Below are 22,504 nucleotides of genomic sequence, written 5' to 3' on the forward strand. Positions count from 1 at the left end.
TTAATGTTTTTAAATACAAAGTATACAGGCACCAAAAGCACATAAGGCTACTCTTGTTCCATGTGCATATGGGCAGTGTGCATCACGGCTGGATAGGCTGTGTTTCCACTGTCAGAATTAATTCCATCACCAACTACGTTACCGCTAAAATCAGCTTTTGGTTGGTCTTAAATATTCCTGAAATTAGTACTTTGTTTTTAAGGACACGCCTACAAAATATTTCCAACCCCTCTGAACCTGGCGTTAGGGCTGGAAAATGCCAGTGCACCAGTTTGTATATGACGAAATTGCAAACTAACGTGCGTTTGACACTAGCACCGCCTTAACGCCAGACCGAAATAGAGCCCTAAGTTTTACTTATGCTTCCACTGGCTGGCCATATTGACCGTTGTCAAAACAAGTGTCGATTATCCTAGTTATTACTGTATAAGATGGTTGCCCATTCTACGATGCCAGTCTGTCATTCTCCATGGCTCAACAGATGGACATGCTGTAGACTACAGCTGTTACAGTGATTGACAACTTGACTTTTGATCTCGAGGCTGGTCAATACCACATGTCAATCAACAGCTGGTATGAACACACCATTCATTACATTGCTGGTGGAGTTTTTTATTTTTATTGATTTATTTTTATTTAACTAGGTAAGTCAGTTAAGAACAAATTCTTATTTTCTATGATGGCCTAGGAACAGTGGGGAAACTGCCTTGTTCATAGGCAGAATGCAGATTCAGCTCGAGGATTCAATCTTGCAACCTTTCAGTTACTAGTCTAACGCTCTAACCACTAGGCTACCCTGTCGCCCCAGGTTAGGTTTTTGTGCAAGGAAGAATGGCTAATAAAAGTTTCATATTACTTACAAAACATCTGAGATGTTTACTTGTGTGCATTTATTTAATTGTGTCTGGGTGAATTCTTACTGGATGATAAAGCCGCAGAGACTCACATTGTTATCTGTTGACATACGGATATTCAATGCTATAGCACTGAAGTCCCTTGATGGTTTCAATTCTTGTTGTTTTTCTTTTTCTATTTGTAGATCTAGTGGTCACCCTGTTTCATTTAGATGACAGCATATATTGGACATGATGGCTTGATGACATAGTGGACATAGTGGACATGATGGCTTGATGACATAGTGGACATGATGACATATTGGACATGATGACATATTGGACATGATGACATAGTGGACATGATGACATATTGGACATGATGACATAGTGGACATGATGACATATTGGACATGATGGCTTGATGACATAGTGGACATGATGACATAGTGGACATGATGGCCTGATGACATAGTGGACATGATGGCCTGATGACATAGTGGACATGATGGCCTGATGACATAGTGGACATGATGGCTTGATGAGGACTGGCGAAGGAGGTGATGGGACCATCATACGTTCTGCACCTTGGGGTGTGTAGTTGCGTGTGTCCTAGCATGTGAATGTGATGCATCATCCACTGCCGTTTGATTGAGTTACAGCATTGATTCTATGTGGTTTCATCTGACACTATAATGACCATTACTTGATTGAATCTAAATGATCATGCAGTCATGTTGTAGCAAGACATGGCCTCAACATCCCAGAGGAAGTTCTGTCTGGGGGAGCCTAGGAATGAAAAAGACAAAGAATGAGAGAGAAAAAATTGCAGAGATCTGATGGGTGCTAAACTGATATAAATCTTATATACAGTAAATTGTGTTTGTAAATGGCAGAAACCCCACGTCCATAGTTAGAGTTTGTAAATGGTGAGGCAAAATGGCTGTTCACTATTGAAATTTGACTACCGTATGTTAAGAATACTGTATAAGCCTGGCCAAACATGATTCCAATAGCTTATCTTCCCTAATGCAGTGTTGGTATAATAATTAAATAGAATGAACATGTATTTCTCAAACTTTGACATGTTATACTTTGGGGGTTAAAACCAAGCTTTTAATTGTGAGTTCCCTTTCATATTGGTAAAAACAAGCCCGGTAAATGACCCCTGTGGGAATAGTTGTACTCAAAATGTGCAATTGTCATGGATGTTTTTGTGTTCTGCCTGTAGCGTGTTTTACCAAAGGTTAGGACTGTTATGGAAGTTCCTAATAACCATCCACAAATGTCCCCAAAACCTTCATATGGGTGCTAATATTCAAGCAGTAACACCAATAAAGTATAAATTGTGTCCGTATGTGGTGTCATGAAGCAAAGGGGCTGCTTTCCAACAAGTAAGAAGTAGACACAACACACTGAATATGGTATGATGGTGTTGATACTCTTACAAACGTGTTTAAATTCTTGGTCATGCATGAAGTGTGATATTGAAAACAACAAGATAATTTGGCTTGAAATATTGTGACTTTAGACAGTTTATTTATAATATTCAATTCTGTGCTTATAACAACATTTGATAAGAATCCATTCTCTTCCATTTTAATGATTTGAGTCAGGATGATGAAACCTTCATGTTAGCTTTACATAGAGCAGACTAAAGCAAAAATTAGCAAAATAGCTAAGTTTGCTTTCGGCAGAAATATTTGATTATCCTCCTCTCTTCCAGCTTCAACATGGTAACTGTGCAGTACTGTAATGGCCTCCTGTTTGCCTGTCTGTCAGCAGAGAGAGAGGAAGTTGTATGAGTGGATTTAGATTGCATTTCCCCTCCCTTATTGTTATTTTTGGGGAGAATAACAGATTGCTCCTCCACTCAAAGGCAGAAGCAGAAATCACTCTGTGTGTAATGAATCCTTTAGTGTGCCCTCTGCTCGGCTCAAAATGGAATAAATGTGTCATTAGGGACGCGGGTATCATTACCTTGATGAATTACAGAAGGTATAACGATTATGGAAATAGTCATCGACTGATCATCTGTCTCAATTTATTTGTGCTCAGTGCCACTGTGGCCCCGGACTAAAATGGTATCATGTCATGAGTGTACAGCATGTTGACGATGCTGGCCGTGCCCTTACAGCAGTGGGGCTCTTTAGCTCTGGTGTACGTCATCCATCCACTGCTCAACAATGGAGTGGACTGGGTAAATGCTAATTGGTCAATTGACTGGTCTGCATGGCAATTGGCCAAGGGAAGTGCCTCGATCATGCCCTTGGGACATGTACCATGAGTACAATTCCTTTAATATGATTTTATAAGACAATTTTCAGGCCATTTCCATATATGACCCTTTTATGTGTATGCAAATCTGCACAAAATATATTTAGCCTTCACAATATTTGTCTGCCTATAAGGGTGCTTATTATTCGCCCTGTGTGTGCATATATTTGTGTTTTTATCTCAATACACAGACAACAAAATGATCAAGACATTTAGGCCGCCATTGTATCGAATCCCCATGTTGCGAATACATTGTAATATGATTCATTTGCACCACACTATGGCATCTATAATTTGCACCACACTATGGTCAATTTGGTAAGCCTGCGAGACAATAAATCACAGTTATGTCAAGCGTGCTCATTAGACTTAAATTTATGAAAATTGCATGGTATATGAAGATTTGCAAAGGTCCAGACTCAGTGAATGCTGTGTGATAGAGTCTCTCTGGAGAGTTTCTAATCGCTGCTGCAGGAATATGGGATAATGGAGAACATATCTCTTCATTAAATGTGGGAAGGAGGAGTACAGTACAGAAAATTGCAGTACAGTTCATTCAGGCAATGATATACGGGTCTCTGTTTTGTTGCCCCTGCAATTTCAGCACACAGTACCGTATCTCATGCATGTGTAAAAAACAAGTTCCGTTTCTTGGTAGAACAAAGGTGTATTACTGAATCACTGTAATCGGCGGAATAATGTTTTTTTTTTGTGTGTAAAAGCTGCATTCCAACTACTTTGCATTATCTTGAGAAAAAAGTACAACAGCTACATTAGGTTGTGGTGTGGACTCTTATCTTTTTTCAATTTACTGTTATGCACACTCCAAGCATTTGTCATAAATCAATGGTTTTTCTTTTTTTTTTTAAATGTGTAAACATTCAAAATGATTTTCAATCATCTTTCTAGCTGAGTTAAAGTCAAAACTCGCTAGTCACCCATGTTTCAAACACAGCGATTTTATTGTGAGCTACATAAAGCTGTGCCATTTCTTTCAAGTGACATCTTTCAATTGACACTTCTTTCTAAGTCTTATTTTGTGGAACAATGAGCCATTGAAAGTCACACTTACTGTACTTAAATGATACTACCATGATTGATGATGATGTCGCAGTCTAAAACATTTCTCTTCCTCAGTAACTTTGATACTACATCATTTATGGGAGAATGGTCAGTGATTGGTCCATACAAATGCGACAGTAAAGCTTACAAGCCAATCGATCATTTGGGGCGACAGGTAGCCTAGTGGTTAGAGTGTTGGGCCAGTAACCGAAAGGTTGGTGGATCGAATCCCTGAGCTGACAAAGTAAAGATCTGTCCTTCTGCCCCTGAACAAGGCAGTTAACTCACTGTTCCTATGCCTTCATTTTAAATAAGAATTTGTTCTTAACTGACTTGTCTAGTTAAATAAAGATAAAATAATAGAAAAATTCAAGCAGCTGAAAGTAACTTATTTCTGAAGTCAGGTAGTCTTTGTGGAGGTTGTTTTTCAAAGTAATTGGTCATTTGGATTTTACCTAGACTTTTCTATTTAGAATATACCTATTGCATTTGTTTCATATTTAATTTCCTTTCCACCTCCCCAATTAACTATGTAATTGCTTATTTATCTGCAAAGTGAAATCATGTCATTGTCATTTCATGTTTTTTTGGCAAGTTTGACTCAAATGGTTAAATCCCCAACATCATTCAAACTATTGTAGGTTCTAACAGTGGCGCAATACATTTAATATCAGTGACGTAACATTGTGGGGCTTTTACCTCAGGCAACATTCGAATCCCTTCCGTATAACCAAAGGTGAAAGCTTTGTTGTCCCTTTTTTCAGGGATTCATTTCCACATGAAAGGAGAGGTTCTGTCCAATCCTTTTATACAGCTCCATTTAGTTGTTGAGAACAATAGTGTATCAACAAAAGGCTACATCCTCCACACTATGTGGCTAACACACTGTACATACACTAGAGCTTAATAGCCATTGATACTCTTTAATGTTATGTACCTATTCATGTAACTGACAAAACAGGCCATTATTCTGAACATACTGATAGCCTCACGGTGTCTGATTCCACAGTGGCAGATTCCCACATAGATGCTGGAAACAGAATGAGTCAAGTAGCATCACTGTCCTTATGGCTTGACCCATATGTTTCCTCTGGTGAGTCAGTGCATCTGTAACCCACATGGAGCCCTTTATACCTTAATGTATGTATGCTTTTCTCCTAGGCTTCAGTGCGGAAGTTTCTAGTTCTTATTGTATATGCATATGAATGCTGGGGCAGCTGCAGAAGTAACAACAGCAGAGGAAAGTAAGATGCTATTATTTCCAAGTGTAATACACAGAGGGCAGAGTTGGCATTTTTGGGACTATTTCATTGGTTCAATGCTGGGCAAGCTACAATAATAAATAATGCATTATGATTCAAATATTCTAATTTTAGCTAATGATATGTCAAGTTTGTCTGTCAGTATCACAACACTTTGTAGTCTATGTGTACTGTATGTTGATAAGAATGTTATTATCTCCAATAGAGGGCATAGTAGACTGTATAGACATGTTAGTGCTTTTGTGTGTGGTAGAGAAACCCAGTCCTTCCAGTAGTTCTTAGTTTACAAGGCTCTGAAAATGCATTAGAACATATAACACTGAAATGAGAGAAGGTGAGACGTTTTATTTACTGTAGCTGTGATCTGAATGGAGCATGGAGGTGAAACTGAAACTTGCCTTTTGCGCAAAATAACTGTAAAAACAAATGAGATGTCCGAGTGCTATATGCAATGTGGATACCAGGTAAAGCTGTGTCTGAGTGGAAAATAGTGGGTACTATCATATCACTGAAGTGGTTTGGATTGCCACACCAGGGTCAGACAATAGCAAAAGTGTTAGTGATAAAAAGGGAGTTTTTGTCTCTTCAAGGACTGACTTTCAGAGTTGACAGTTTGCTCTTTTAGCTCTTCACCTCAATGACAAAACTTTGAGTTCCTTCATCTTTTTGTTCAACTGTTGTACTATCCAACACTTTCTTTTTCAAACTAAACTTGGAACATGTTGCAGAAGAGACATATTTGTGCGTTGGAGCCTGTGAGGTAGGGGACATTTGTTTTTTACAAAAATGTATCTCCTATATCTTTTTTACTCTGGCATGCCCTTGAGCAAATATTCAAAGGCAGTTTTAGATAGATTTCTGGGCACTTGCCATTCATGCAGATAATGCCATTTGATGAAGGCAACATTTTGATGTGTGGGGATGATAATGGCGAACCCACGGTTGGCCTCGTTGGGTAGAGAGAAGCTGTTTTCTGTGATAACTTCATTGCTGCATGTGGTCGAACGTGAGGGAAATTCAGGAAGGGGGATTAAAAAAACTGCCCAGTCAGAGTAGTATTGTTATTCCCCCTACTGTGCACTGGACCTGCCACAGCTATAGTTTACGTTTCTGATGTGCCAAGGTATTGCCGGACCCCTCTTGTTTTAGAACATGGCAGAGCCCTTGCCTCAAGAGTTTTTAGGTGGGATTAGTCAATGCTTTTGTAATTAATGAAACTGCCTCCCCCCCTGTTGATCCTTTAAATGCTAACATTTGAATACCATCAGATTGAGTTAAAAAGTTGTTTATTAATCTTTCTGATTCAAGTAAATTCAAAGCAATAAGCCAAATGTTACATGAGTAAAGAGGAAGGCAATGGGATGTAATCTCAAAGATCTACAAAGTTTATACACTTTTCACACACACAGACACACACAGACACACACAGACACACAGACACACAGACACACGCACACACGCACACACACACACGCACACACACACACACACACACAGACACACACACACACAGACACACACAGACACACAGACACACAGACACACGCACACACGCACACACGCACACACACACACAGACACACAGACACACACACACACAGACACACACACACACAGACACACACACAGACACACACACACACGCACACACGCACACACACACACACACACACACACACACACACACACACACGCACACACACACACACACACACACACACACACACACACACACACACACACACACACACACACACACACACACACACACAGTTATTCAAAGTAGGCTGGCCTATATATTTAGAGATGTGACTAGTGTGATGAGTAATTCCATCCATAAATAAAGCATTTGTACTGGACATGTATAGGCTACCTATCATTTTATTTTGAAGTGATGGTAGCCTACCGTTTTCACTTGTTACAAAAATAAATGGAGATGTAAATTAATACCTACCTTAGGCTTCTCCCATTACTCAAATGCTTTATGCAATTTGTCATGAGCGGTGGCATGTGACACACAAGGGACAGTTTGCAAGGATATCAGAAGCACCCATATAGAAGAGTGGAGCGCACTCAGCCCAGTGGAGGCTGATGGACTCGCTGCGCATTTCTCCTGCTAACAAGTGTATACAGGACAAAACACCAGCATTATGTAATTGGAGAGCGTCGTCTGCACTACTAAAAAGCCTCAATATTATTAAGACGTCCGCATTTACATGACGACCAAAAAGAGGCAGTCTGAATTGCTGCAGACAAGGGAATTGATAGCTTACCCCTGAGCGGACTAAGATAATTGTAAGAAATCTTGGCAGTACGTGTTCTTGACACGTACTGAAATCTTGATATTCAGCACCGCACACCTTCAAACTGCATGACATCGTTGTTTCGTGGTCTGTTATTAAGGAATTTGCAACAACGAAGACTACTTGGCACACATTTTATTTTCAAGGATATTGAGGGTGTGAGTGCGTGAAATTTCACTCACCATCATCACCGACGGACAAAGCGGGGCGCAAGTTTGGATGTCTCTTGTGGAAGTTGTTCTGCGGCTCCGGACAACGGGACTGTTCAGTTAGTTCCTCCAGGTAAGGAAGGGAAAAAACTATTACCTTTGGTGCTGACACATGCGTGTTTAATTTTCACTGAAATTCTACTATTTTCAATATTCAAATCGATGATTTTATCCACAAACATGGACAAATAATAGCCTAAATAACGTCAGATGTAGTGTTCTATGGGCTACAGGTTCATGGCAGTAAATTAGGCCTACTGTTTCTTCAGAACAGTTTAGTTTTTTATATAAACTTGATCGCATAAGGCATGGATTTAAAAAAAAATTAAAAGGAAAAGTCCATTCAAGTACTTGCTTTAGCAGTGTGGCATACAATTGTCCACCACTCAGTAAATCGGCATTGGGTTATTATTAGCCTATCCATCATCATTCCTATAGGTCGAAGTAAAACGACTGTTCTATGTCCCCTGGGTAGTTTGTTCATTCTTGAGTTTATATGTTCATGGGTCTTACTGTCTGTCTAGATCAGGGATGGGCAACTTTGATGGGGTGGGGGCCCCAAAAAAATCTGAACTCATAATTAGTGGCCGCTGTGGCTCGCGGGTCTGCATCCCCACATCCATAACCACACATGCAGTCAACTGATTTGTGCAATCAATCTATTTGTGCAGTTAAACTACTTACTTCTTAACTAAATACAAAATACCAGTAGCCAGGGCCAGTCCTAGCCTGTCGGGGGCCCTAAGTGAGATTTGAATGACCCCCCACCCACATTTGACACATTTTGCTATGGAGGAAATTGTGACATTTTATGACCATTTTCATGCAATTCTATTCATTTTGCCATGGGGCAGAGATTTTGTTTGCAGTTTTACAGCTAATTTCCTGCAATTCAACATATTTGGCCATGACTTATGCCATGTTAATATGATATTTGAGTGTGATAGCTACCTAGCTACTAACTTAGCAAGTTAAATGCACAACTGCAGCATTTAGCATCTTTTAAAAAGTTAACTTAATAGTTATAAGATATCTAGCCGGCAAACGTTTAGTTGAGAATTCTATACTGTAACTGGAACACCTGGCGCGTGCTGCACAACAGTGAGTAACTCACAAGGTTCCCATCTTTGTGTGCTTGTAAACAAACACCACCTGGGGACTACCGGTAAGCTTCATAATGAAAAATTATGTGACAGGTGAAATGAAGAATGCGTTCTTCTTTATCTCCTAACATATTGCACTAATTATAGTTTCAACGGTATTGACAATATTGAAAAACCATCCCATGGCTTTTTCCAAATAACTCTGTATACGGTATATACGGTATACCGCCCCAGCCTAATTTCTAAATTGCACCTTGTGTATTCTACTACTCTATGTCTCAACAATAAGTTCAACATAAACGCAACATGCAACAATTTCAAATACTTTTTTGAGTTACATTTCATATAAGGAAATCAGTCAATTGAAATAAGTTAATTAGGCCTTAATCTGTGGATTTCACATGACTGGGAAATCACATACCTTAAAAAAAAAGTAGGGGCGTGGATCAGAAAACCAGTCAATATCTGGTGTGACCGCCTCATGCAGCGCGACACATCTTCTTTGCATAGAGTTGATCAGGATGTTGATTGTGGCCTGTGGAATGTTGTCCCACTCCTTCAATAGCTGTGCAAAGATCCTGGTTATTTGCGAGAACTGGAGCACCCTGTTGTACACGTTGATCCAGAGCATCCCAAACATGCTCAATGGCTGACATGTCTGGTGAGAATGCAGGCCATGGAAGAACTGGGACATTTTCAGCTTCTAGGAATTGTGTACAGATCCTTGCGACATGGAGCCATACATTATCATGTTGAAACATGAGGTGATGGCGGCAGATGAATGGCACGACAATGGGCCTCAGGATCTTGTCACGGTATTTCTGTGCATTCAAATTGCCATTGATAAAATGCAATTGTGTTTGTTGTCCATAACTTATGCCTGCCCATACCATAACCCCACCGACACCATGGGGCACTCTGTTCACAATGTTGACATCAGCAAACCACTCGTCCACACGACGCCATAAAAGCTGTCTGCCATCTGCCCGGTAAAGTTGAAACTGGGATTCAGCAATGAAGAGAACACTTCTCCAGCATGCCAGTGGCCATCAAAGGTGAGCATTTGCCCACTGAAGTTGGTTATGCCGCCAAACTGCAGTCAGGTGAAGACCCTGGTGAGCAAGCAGATGCGCTTCCTTGAGACGGTATCTGACAATTTGTGCAGAAATTATTTGGTTGTGCAAACCAACAGTTTCATCAGTTGTCTGAGAGGCTGGTCTCAGACAATCCCGCAGGTGAAGAAGCCGGATGTGGAGGTCCTGGGACTGGCGTGGTTACACATGATATGCGGCTGTGAGGCTGGTTGAATGTACCGTCAAACTGTCCCTTGTGTGCCACATGAGCGGTGGCATGTGACACACAAGGGACGGTTTGCAAGGATATCAGAAGCACCCATATAGAAGAGTGGAGCACACTCAGCCCAGTGGAGGCTGGTGGACTCGCTGCGCATTTCTCCTGCTAACAAGTGTATACAGGACAAAACACCAGCATTATGTAATTGGAGCACGTTGTTGTACACGTTGATCCAGAGCATCCCAAACGTGGCTTATGGTAGAGAAATTAACATTCAATTCCCTGGCAACAGCTCTGGTGAACATTCCTGCAGTCAGCATGCCAATTTCATGCTCACTCAACTTGAAACATCTGTGGCATTGGGTTGTGTGACAAAACTGCACATTTCTGAGTGTCCTTTTATCTTCCCTAGCACAAGGTGCATCTGTGTAATGATCATGCTGTTTAATCAGCTTCTTGATGTGCCACACCTGTCAGGTGGATGGATCATCATGGCAAAGGGGAAAGTCTCACTAACAGGTATGTAAACACATTTGTGCACAAAATGTGAGCGAAATAAGATTTTTGTTCATATGCAAAATTTCTGGGATTCTTTTATTTCAGCTCATGAAACATGGGACCAACACTTTACATGTTGTGTAAAAAATCCCCGAAATTTTGCATATGAACAAAAATCTTATTTCGCTCAAATTTTGTGCACAAATGTGTTTATACACAAATGTGTTTATATATATATATATATATATATATATATATATATATATATATATATATACTGAATGTACCAAAAATTATGGACACCTGCTCTTTCCATTACATAGAATGACTAGATGAATACAGATGAAAGCTATGATCCCTTATTGATGTCACATGTTAAATCAACTTCAAACAGTGTAGATGAAGGGGAGGAGACAGGTTACAGAAGGATTTTTAAGCCTGGAGACAATTGAGACATGGATTTTGTATGTGTGCAAATCAGAGAGTAAATGGGCAAGACTGAAGATTTAAGTAGCTTTGAACGGTGTATGGTAGGTGCCAGGTGCACCTGTTTGTGTCAAGAACTGCAATGCTGCTAGGATTTTCACACTCAACAGTTTACCGTGTGTTTCAAGAATGGTCCACCACCCAATGGACATCCAGACAACTTGACACAACTGTGGGAAGCATTGGACTCATCATGGGCCAGCATCCATGTGGAATGCTTTCGACATCTTGTATAGTCCATGCCCTGGCGAATTGAGGCTGTTCTGATGGCAAAAGGGTGGGGTGCAACTCAATATTAGGAAGGTGTTCTTAATGTTTCGTACACTCAGTGTGAATGTTTTTGGAAATGTACCCATGGGCTGGCAGTTGCCCATCCGTCGGCCTAGATACATAAATACATGATAGTGAATGACGGCTGGGCCTATTATCCTGCATAGGGAAATATTTGTATTGGGATAATGTGATGTTTGGTACTTGTGTGTATGTTGTTATTTGTGACCTGGCAATACCCCTGACTACATATATATATAATATTGCATAATGTATAGGCTAATTCACAAGGCATTATAAATGCCTCATATTGCATTATGAAGAGGTTATGCACAGGAATTGTTACCAACATGCCATATGCCTGTTATGGACATATTAACTAATAACAGCCATCAGAAATAATGCCACAGGAGATGTTGCTTGGGGTTGGGACTGCAGTTCATTAAGTCCCCAGTTCATTACACCTGATTACAGCCATTACTTAGCCTACCTATAATTCACCTGATTCCCCCAGTCATGACGGAGAATAATTGATTTCATTTGAGTGTTTTTCTCACTTTGAAGCTGATAGCGCAGGTGGTCACTGAGACCTGGTCCACCTAAATGAAATCAGACAACTTCTAATATATTGCTTTACCACATTCACAATCAAACTTTCAGATAAGCTTTATTGTGATAAAGGAGTATATAGGAGTTTCTGGCTTTATACTGAGCCATTTAACACAAATGGTACATCAACTGAACAATGTTTTGCCTATTTTTTGACACCTGTCCACACAAAACACATGAAATATATCGTGGATTGCAAAATATGATGGTCTGAGGGGTGGTGCTGGGTGGAACATCTCCCTCCCTCCTGTTATCTTGCTCATTACATTTATATTGTCTCTTCCTGTGGACGCTCAATTGTTGATCATATGAAATGTTACATTAGATATGTCAAATAGCATGGCTGAGGCATATGTTTCAACACATCAGAGTAAACATGTGAAGGTTAATGCAGCTTGTCAAACTGTGCACAGATCCCTGGTCCCAGCAGATAGTTTTTATGGCATAATTTGCTTTGCATAATTGCTGGCCTCTATCTTCTACTTTTAACACACAGCCTGCTACTGTTAGCAAACAGCCTGCTCCTGTTAACACACAGCCTGCTTCTGTTAGCACACAGCCTGCTCCTGTTAACACACAGCCTGCTACTGTTAACACACAGCCTGCTACTGTTAACACACAGCCTGCTACTGTTAACACACAGCCTGCTACTGTTAACACACAGCCTGTTATACTGCTGTTTGGCTGATCTGTTATCTTACCTCTTTTTTCTGAATTCTCACTGAATCCTCTTGCCGCTTTTTGAGTTTTTGGCTGAGAGACAGATTGATATTCTAGCTCTTACAATCGATATTGTTTAAAAATCTATATGGATGGAGTATATTTTATTGATTTTATATGACTGTAGACGAAAGCAAGGAATTGTGTCCTTACGTTTATTCAAACTAGTGTAGGTTACATTTGGAAATAAATGAATGAATGAGACTCTAGTAATGTTTTGTTGCAGCAGTGCCATGGGTGAAAGTTATACGGTACTACATTATTGCATTTTAAGGTAGGTGAACAAGCTTTTGGATCTCAATCAGAATGACAATGACAGTTTCTCTTTGAAATTGTCTTTAATAAAAAGACTGATATATGTGGCACATGATATGGTCTTCATAGATACATGTGAAAAAGTCCCAATGGATACATTTATCTCCCTGGAATTAATTTGGATAAGCACAATACAAGTTATACATAAAATGTATGCATGCATGACTGTAAGTCACTTTGGATAAAAGCATCCCGCTTAATGACATATATGATTTTATTATTATATTACATAGTTTGACAGTGTGGCAGCAGACACTTGATGGCTGTACTCTGAAAGTCAACCAAATACTTTTTGGAGGATTGCATGCTCTTGAAATGTACTCATGGTAGGGATATTTGATGACAGCCTGTGATGTATTGCCACCATGATTCTTAACACATGTTAAGGGCAGTTGGCTACCAAAACTGTCCTGCAATTTGTTTTAACACCTACTACTGTAAGACTGTAGCTATTTTAAACCATAGCCACTATTGAAACACATAGCATCTGGACTTAGTATCCAAGTCACTTATTTGGCTAACTGAAATATGGACACCTCAGATGCTGTGGCTGTATGTTTTCCTTTGGAATTGTGTAACATCTATGTGAGCCATACACACCTTTGTACATTGGTTTCCAGCAACTTCTGCTCAGTATAGTTATGGGCAGTACTTGTTTTTCACTAGCCAAACTCAGCAGGCAAAATGTGGCTTTGGGCATCATAATCATGTTTTTCTGGTAGTAAACTGTTTATTTTCAAGTGACGTCAGATAGCTTGTGTGTTGACTAACCTTTTCTGAGACCTGAAGACTTGCCTAGGCTTTAGCTCAGCTGGAAAACACAGTATTAAGGCACACAGACGACACAGGTTCAAATTCAGACTGTATATGTTTTAGACAGCTATTGTTTTATCATGAAAGAAAATAAATTGTTCTCCAATACGCGGTTCCTTAAGTGCTTGAAAAACTAAGCTGCGTGCATTGCAGCTTTGGTTTGTTTCTGCCTTTTATTTCTGGGCCGAAAGCCACCTGCGATTAGCCACATGGTGGCATCCTGCTGACCAGGCGCCAGGGGCCATATCCGACTCACTGGAGCCTGTCTCTGGAACCAACAGATTTACATTCATATTCCTCACTGGCAAGCATATGTCAGCTTTTAGCAAGAGGACCGTAGTAATAAGATTGATCAGGAGCGGGGCTGGCATCATAACATAGCACCTCAGGTATCTTTCGATCAACACTTAGTAGGGAGACTGGTCTGCGGTAACATTGATCTACCCAAATTCTCATCTTGTTGCCTGTGTAACTTGAACCCTTCTTTGTCACAGATATCCTCCTATCCATAAATGACGGCCTTCGATCACACTGTATCATGCAGTACGCACCGAAAATACAGTTTGAACACAGTGAGAACTTGGAAAGATGCTTTAGTTCTCGTGATATCCATGTGTCGTTTAATGCTACAGGATTTCAATAAAAAATGTGTGAAGAAAACAACCCACTCTAGACGTGGAACTAGAGTACAAAGCTTGAAAATCTCAGAACGATCTCTTTGATCACCCTAAATGTTGCTTTTGAACCCTCTCTTTCTAAGGTCTGGACAGTGTTTGCCATACAATGCAATATTGGCCTTTGCAAGCTTCCTCTGAAAAGGAGCTGCCAAGTGCTTCAGGTCAGGCTCTTTTGTGTCCCTCAGACAGCCCAGTGGGATGTTGGATGTCAGCTCTGCTCGTCGATGGAGCCACTTGACGACCTCAATAATTCAGTTGAGGTGACCTGGGTAATGCCAAAAGCCCCTGGTCTGGCAGGCTGATGAAGAGCCATGATAGACCAGGGCCAGCTGCTAGTTCCTGAGGGACCCTACTCAGCAACACTTCTCCCCCATTCTCAATGGGGGTGAAGACAGAACATTAAAAAAAATCAAGACATTGAGTAGTTTGGGGGGAAAAAAATTGTAATGATATACAGGTCAATGGTCATTGACATCCATCACGCCATCACTTGTATTCAAGAATTTGGTATTTTTCACCCCCAGAAATTAAGAAACAGCCAGCGTTGCGCAGTCAGTGGAATTTCAGATGGATGGTTCTTTAATAAGGGCTGCGGTCTTTCTGTATTCTGATAGTGTGTTATCATGACCTATATATTCTTCCCCATAATGCTGACACCTGTAGAATAAAATCCCCCAGTTAATTTGTTCTGTTGTTTGATTAATGCACATCTTTAAGTGGTAATATACTCATTATATTATTCTCTGTTAAGTGCATAAACTGCATACGATCATGTTGTCCCTAATTTTGTCGTGAATGTAACAATTCACAGATGGCTCCAGTTTTTTGACTATGTAGTAGTAGGCTTCATTCTTTGCACAAACAGAATCTTATCACAATTAGCTTTCCCTGATTGTTTAGACTGTCTTACTGAGTTTGTTAACGTGGAGTCAGACTCTTTCAGTAATCACAATTTCTTCCTGTAACCAATTCATGAGTTGAATGTATTGCCAGCTCACATTGTATGACTAAAATATATCTCAGGAGAAATGGAAGGGTTTATCCTTGCTTGTAAAAAGAAAATATGCCTTTTTATCTACATTCAGACTCAGCACTTTTGAGTAACATCCAGCATTTTAATGTTTAACCAATAACATGGTTTGAATGCACACAGCATTCGGTTTCAATTTTGCTTTAATCCATACATATTATGTCTATTTTGAAGCTTCAACATTTATGCCACCTCATATGCCATTGCCAGTAAACAAGTACTTTAGGAACAATCCAAGTATAATTTACTACCGAGACATAAATAAGGATATGTGCAATTTAGCATTTAGGAATGTTTGAGAAATGTTTTGCCAATCAGTAATTGAAGTGTGACACTCTATTTTAATTCCCTCACCAGTTTCATTTGAGGCTTCAGTCCCATTTTCTTCCAGTTATTAGAAAATATGTTTGACAAATGTTATGTTCATCATGCCATATTTTGAAATATCTGGACAGATTTTTCATTCAACCACTCATTGTCAGTTTACGTCAGTGCCTGCGATTGCCTTACAACCTCATTACAACTCCACCACTGCCCAAATGTAATTTATTTCTCTAAGGGCATACTGATCATTGTGCTATTTGACTGTACATTTTTACAAATCTGTTGATGATATATTTTCAGATGCAGTCAACTCATGCAGGTAATCAGGCCTAATTAATTTAAATGTGGTGAATATTCACAACCTCGGCCAAGCAGCCATTCCTACACAGTTCCATTAAGTTAATTTAGATTAATAATATTCAGTACCTCCTGTATACAATAAAACAACTTATATCTCTGTACTGATGTGTATTATTTAGAAAAGGAATGGAACATTGAATTAAGGTAGTAGCTAATGGAACATTGAATTAAGGCAGTGGCTAATGGAACATTGAATTAAGACAGTGGCTAATGGAACATTGAATTAAGGCAGTGGCTAATGGAACATTGAATTAAGGCAGTGGCTAATGGAACATTGAATTAAGACAGTGGCTAATGGAACATTGAATTAAGACAGTGGCTAATCGAAAATTGAATTAAGGCAGTGGCTAATGGAACATTGAATTAAGGCAGGGGCTAATGGAACATTGAATTAAGGCAGTGGCTAATGGAACATTGAATTAAGACAGTGGCTAATGGAACATTGAATTAAGGCAGTAGCTAATGGAACATTGAATTAAGGTAGTGGCTAATGGAACATTGAATTAAGACAGTGGCTAATGGAACATTGAATTAAGACAGTGGCTAATGGAACATTGAAATAAGGCAGTGGCTAATGGAACATTGAATTAAGGCAGTGGCTAATGGAACATTGAATTAAGACAGTGGCTAATGGAACATTGAATTATTAAGGCAGTAGCTAATGGAACATTGAATTAAGGCAGTGGCTAATGGAACATTGAATTAAGGCAGTGGATATGATTGTGTGGATATGATACATGCACTACCATTCAAAAGTTTGGGGTCACTTAGAAAGCCATTTTTTTTGTCCATTAAATAACGTCAAATTGATCAGAAATACAGTGTAGACATTGTTCATGTTGTAAATGACTATTGTAGCTGGAAACAGCAGATTTTTTAATGGAGTATCTTCATAGGCATACAGAGGCCCATTATCAGCAACCATCACTCCTGTGTTCCAATGGCACGTTGTGTTAGCTAATCCAAGTTTATCATTTTAAAAGTCTAATTTATCATTAGAAAACTCTTTTGCAATTATGTTAGCACAGCTGAAAACTGTAGTGCTGATTAAAGAAGAAATAAAACTGGCCTTCTTTAAACTGGCCTTCTAGGCAGAGTTGCAAAGAAAAAGCCATATCTCAGACTGGCTAATAAAAATAAAAGATTAAGATGGGCAAAAGAACACAGACACTGGCCAGAGGAACTCTGCCTAGAAGGCCAGCATCCCGGAGTTGCCTCTTAACTGTTGACGTTGAGACTGGTGTTTTGTGGGTACTATTTAATGAAGTTGCCAGTTAAGGACTTGTGAGGAGCCTGTTTCTCAAACTAGACACTGTATTTGTCCTCTTGCTCAGTTGTGCACCGTGGGACTCCAACTCCTCTTTCTATTCTGGTTAGTGCCAGTTTGCACTGTTCTGTGAAGGGAGTAGTACACAGCGTTGTACGAGATCTTCAGTTTCTTGGCAATTTCTCGCATGGAGTAGCCTTCATTTCTCAGAAGAAGAATGGACTGACAAGTTTCAGAAGAAAGTTATTCGTTTCTGGCCATTTTGAGCCTGTAATCGAACCCACAAATGCTGATGCTCCAGATACTCAACTAGACTAAAGAAGGCTAGTTTTTTTGCTTCTTTAATCAGCACTACAGTTTTCAGCTGTGCTAACGTAATTGCAAAATGATTTTCTAATGATCAATTAGCCTTTTAAAATGATAAACTTGGATTAGCTAACACAACGTGCCATTGGAACACAGGAGTGATGGTTGCTGATAATGGGCCTCTGTATGCCTATGAAGATACTCCATTAAAAAATCTGCTGTTTCCAGCTACAATAGTCATTTACAACATGAACAATGTCTACACTGTATTTCTGATAAATTTGATGTTATTTGAATGGACAAAGAAGTCCTTTTCTTTCCAAATCAAATACATTTCTAAGTGACCCTAAACTTTTGAAAGGTAGTGTATAAGGGGAGGTGTGAGTCTGATAACAGTATAGGGTGTGTATATAGGTTGCCTGGAAATCGATAAACAGACTTTCAATAGGGCATGGAAAAACATACCCTACCACATGTCAATATCTCTCTTTCTATGTGATCTTAGGCAACATTTTTATATTTGTTTTTTATATCCAAAGAGCGATAATGATTGCCTCATATTCTGCGATTTTGCTTGTGTCAGCAGATTTTTAGCTTTGTATTAAGACTCAATGAACATTATTCATTTGAGTGTCGTTGTGCTTAAAGCTGATTGGTTGGATTAGTAGATATCTCGTTGCTGTTTATTATTTGGTGTCCTGTCTCACATGAAGAGATGCATTTCACCTCCGTGTCAAGCCCACCTCAAGTGAATCGCTGTGTATTTCAGAGAAATAAATCCCTGTTAGTTCTGGTTAAAGTTGGAATCTTAACACTGTTATACTCCCTCTGAGATCATTGCACAACAGTACACGTGATAGAACAGCGGAGTATGTACTACATTTTTTTACGCTCCTTTTCAAAGACAAAACTATAACCACTGTATTGGTACGTCCAGTGGCTCTGTTTCACCTTGCTCATATCTCAGCTTTAAGGTGAGGTCTATACTAATGTAAGACGTTGACATACTTCAGCATTGGTGTCCACTGATGCCGGAGTTTCTGGATTTCTCATCCTCTCCATGATTGTAAAAAAACATAAAGGTTTCTGCAAAGACACCTGAATGTATTTAATGATAAAACTCACAGCCTCTGTGAAAGGACACACGCACACACACACACACACACACACACACACACACACACACACACACACACACACACACACACACACACACACACACACACACACACACACACACACAGCTAACTCAATAAAAATCTTGTATTAGCATGGTCCCTGTTGTAAAGCTTTAGACAGATTGAACAGAAATCTGGTTCTGATGGGATCCAGACTAGAACACAGGCAGAGCCAGGAAATCTGATGGCATCCAGATTAAAACACAGGCAGAGCCAGGGAATCTGATGGCATCCAGACTAGAACACAGGCAGAGCCAGGGAATCTGCTTTCAACAGACAAACACTTCTGTGTCTCCAAAATCACTGGTGTCAGGAGGGAACAGGCAGCAGCTGATGGAAGAGTGCCCTTGTTACTCCTCACCCCATTCCAGAGAGTTGGAGAGAGGAGAGGATAGAGACTCGACAAGATGAATTATGCAAAGCTGTCAGAGCCGGCTATTGTTGGAGGTGCTGGCTGTGTTAAAGTGAGCCGGCCTGATCCCCACCACCCTCCATCACCACTTTCACGACTCCCTTGGCAAAGGACCGTACGGTCCCTGCAAAAACAAATAGGAAAGGGCGAGGCCACAGAGTGGAAAGGATGGGAAGGGCAGCTAGCTTGGCATCGTGGTGGCAAGTGGAACATCTGGTAGAGGGGGACACGATGGAAACGATAACCATATGTTTTTATTGGCTTTATTTACAGACTACAGAGTCAGGGGTTACGTCAGGTGGTAAACGATAACCATGTGTTTTTAATGGCTTTATTAACAGACTACAGAGTCAGGGGTTACGTCAGGTGGTAAACGATAACCATGTGTTTTTATTGGCTTTATTAACAGACTACAGAGTCAGGGGTTACGTCAGGTGGTAAACGATAACCAGGTGTTTTTATTGGCTTTATTTACAGACTACAGAGTCAGGGGTTACGTCAGGTGGTAAACGATAACCATGTGTTTTTATTGGCTTTATTTACAGACTACAGAGTCAGGGGTTACGTCAGGTGGTAAACGATAACCATGTGTTTTTATTGGCTTTATTAACAGACTACAGAGTCAGGGGTTACGTCAGGTGGTAAACGATAACCATGTGTTTTTATTGGCTTTATTTACAGACTACAGAGTCAGGGGTTACGTCAGGTGGTAAACGATAACCATGTGTTTTTATTGGCTTTATTTACAGACTACAGAGTCAGGGGTTACGTCAGGTGGTAAACGATAACCATGTGTTTTTATTGGCTTTATTTACAGACTACAGAGTCAGGGGTTACGTCAGGTGGTAAACGATAACCATGTGTTTTTATTGGCTTTATTTACAGACTACAGGTGGTAATTGCTGGCTTTTGGACCCAATCTTTTTTTAAAGCCAATAAATGTAATAGTCAATCGGGAGAAAAAAACGATCTTATTACAAAATAATGCTTTTTGTTTATTGATGGAAATATCAGTCGATGGAAATACATTTGACCATCACGCTTATAGGTCTATAGGTTAATGTTCTTTAGTGGAATTAAATTGGGGCGTGTGTATTTTCATTAGTCATCATTTATCTTACAACACAACTATCACATGCGCACAGCATACAGAGCTTATTTTGAGCTTGAAACATGTGATTTGATAAGACCAGTCATTGCACAACAATTCTAAATGCAATCGCATGGCCACGATTAAAAAGAGCTACTATTTTTATTTCTCAACTGGCTAATTGAAGGGCGCCTCCCATTTGCCATTCAAGTGCATAGTCAACGGTAGGCAGTCTATCACCATGCCACCCAATGTGAGCTGGAGGCAGTGTGCATTTTCAAGACATATACTTAATTTTTTTAAAACCTGAACGTTTACTTCAGATTGTGAGGCATGTCTTTCCGTGTTTCAAAGTAGCCTAGGAACCATAGAAACGTAGAGGCAATTATTTTATAAAGACTTCCTCATATACAGTTGAAACCAGCATTTTTCTCCTCTTATTTTGGTTTTCAAATCAACTTTCTTTCGTTGTCTAGAAGCCAAAGGCACAATCCTAGTCATATTAGAAACCCTTCCTAGTTGCTGCATCTTTAGATTTCCCCTCTTTCTAAGTTTCTAACAGACATTGTTATCTCTGTCACATGTGGAACCGCTCGCATCAGATGTGCTGTTTAGAATGGTGTTTTCCCGCAAATTGCATTTTGGCAAATGTTTGTAAATGACATTTTATTGTCTGCTTCATTACAGGAATTGCGTGTTCTGTTAAGATGAATTACCATAATTTAAATGTGAATTCTGTCATTCTGAGCACTGTGGGTGGACTCCCTAATGGGTTACGCACTCAATGCATATGGGTCCCATAATTTCTCAAATGGCCGTTAAATTAAACTCTTCCCGGTCACATTGTCCGGCGCCTCATTTTCCATACGGAAACCCTGGGTCAGGGGGTCTGAGTTAATATTTAGAACAGGCCTTCGGAAATGTAATTACTTGAACAAAGAGGGCTTCGGGAAGATTTGCCGTTTCAGCAGGGAAGTCTCCAGTGGCTACTCTACTCTCTCTTTGCAAAATGCTGTTTGTGCTTACGTCAGGAATGTGGGTCACATTGGTTGAAACCAATTTATTTGTCTGTATTGGCTCTGAGACACGTCTGTGGTGGCTTCTCCTTTGGTCCTCTCATGTGAATCGTGAGTGTGAAGCAAAAAAAATCCAACACACAATCCCTGATTTTGTGTCCAAACAAGAGAATTGAGCCAAGATCATAAAAGCTTATATTCTCGAAAACTATGTTACCAAATTGACATCAAGACATTGCTTGACACTATATTATATATATGGTGTATGGTTAATGTTTAGAAGAACATTGAGACTGTATATAACAGAAGAAGGAGGTTTAGGAGGAACTGGCTGGGGAATCATAGACCTGAGTAGCACTGTGCTACGCTACATAGATCATGGAGTGTCACTTCCCCCTGCCTCACTGCCTTGTCAACGTTCCCACTGTGCCACTATAATACTGCAGTGTTGGCTTTTCCTTCTTGAGGTCATGGGTGACTGGCTGTCTCAATCAACCATATTATCAAAGGTGACACATACGGACCAGAGGGTTAGCATCCTAACAGTATGTAGGACAGTTCTCAATCCGAATGGGGAGACGTGGGGATAATTGTTGGTGTATTGCGGTAAGGCACTATGTGGACATTATGTAGGCCTATTTGTGGTTTTGGTATCCAAGCAACGAAGTGGCTTAATCCTTAGATAGAACTTCCTTGAGTTCACAGCACAGCACACTACACCAGACAGCTTCTATGAGTATCTCCCTAGTGTCCTCAAAGCGTCCCCATGTACAGGAACTACCTTCATCACA

At 40.0% G+C, this 22,504-nt stretch overlaps 1 protein-coding gene across 1 annotated transcript in view; it reads left to right on the forward strand.

The window, feature by feature from the left end:
* Nucleotides 1-7,505: 7,505 nt before the first annotated feature.
* Nucleotides 7,506-22,504, forward strand: part of si:dkey-237h12.3 (teneurin-3) — a 157,679-nt gene continuing 142,680 nt past the window's right edge. Inside the window, exon 1 of the mRNA XM_020509186.2 lies at nt 7,506-8,019. The gene's annotated coding sequence lies outside the window, so the exon portion shown is untranslated. The remainder of the gene's footprint in view (nt 8,020-22,504) is intronic.

This window comes from Oncorhynchus kisutch, linkage group LG19, assembly GCF_002021735.2.
Source record: "Oncorhynchus kisutch isolate 150728-3 linkage group LG19, Okis_V2, whole genome shotgun sequence".
NCBI lineage: Eukaryota > Metazoa > Chordata > Actinopteri > Salmoniformes > Salmonidae > Oncorhynchus > Oncorhynchus kisutch.